The following is a 479-nucleotide window of genomic DNA, read 5'->3' as shown; positions in this document are numbered from 1 at the left end:
CAAAAGGCCCCAGGGGGGAAACCCCAAATTTCAAGGTGTTTAAACTTAAAAAAAACCCCTGGGAACGCATCTTGGCTATTTTGTGTCGTGGCCGTGGTTATTCCCATCCCGGTTATTCCCATCCGTGGTTATTCCCATCTGTGGTTATTCCCATCCCATTTATTCCCATCCCAGTTATTCCCATCCCAGTTATTCCCATCCATGGTTATTCCCGTCCCAGTTATTCCCATCTGTGGTTATTCCCATCCCAGTTATTCCCATCCATGGTTATTCTCATCCATGGTTTTTCCCATCCCAGTTATTCCCATCCCAGTTGTTCCCATCCCGGTTATTCCCATCCCAGTTGTTCCCATCCCAGTTATTCCCATCCGTGGTTATTCCCATCCGTGGTTATTCCCATCCCAGTTATTCCCATCCGTGGTTATTCCCATCCCGGTTATTCCCATCCCGGTTATTCCCATCCCAGTTATTCCCATCCC

Source organism: Corapipo altera, unplaced genomic scaffold, assembly GCF_003945725.1.
Source record: "Corapipo altera isolate COAL_440 unplaced genomic scaffold, ASM394572v1 55915, whole genome shotgun sequence".
Classification (NCBI taxonomy): domain Eukaryota; kingdom Metazoa; phylum Chordata; class Aves; order Passeriformes; family Pipridae; genus Corapipo; species Corapipo altera.
This window is presented reverse-complemented; position numbering follows the sequence as displayed.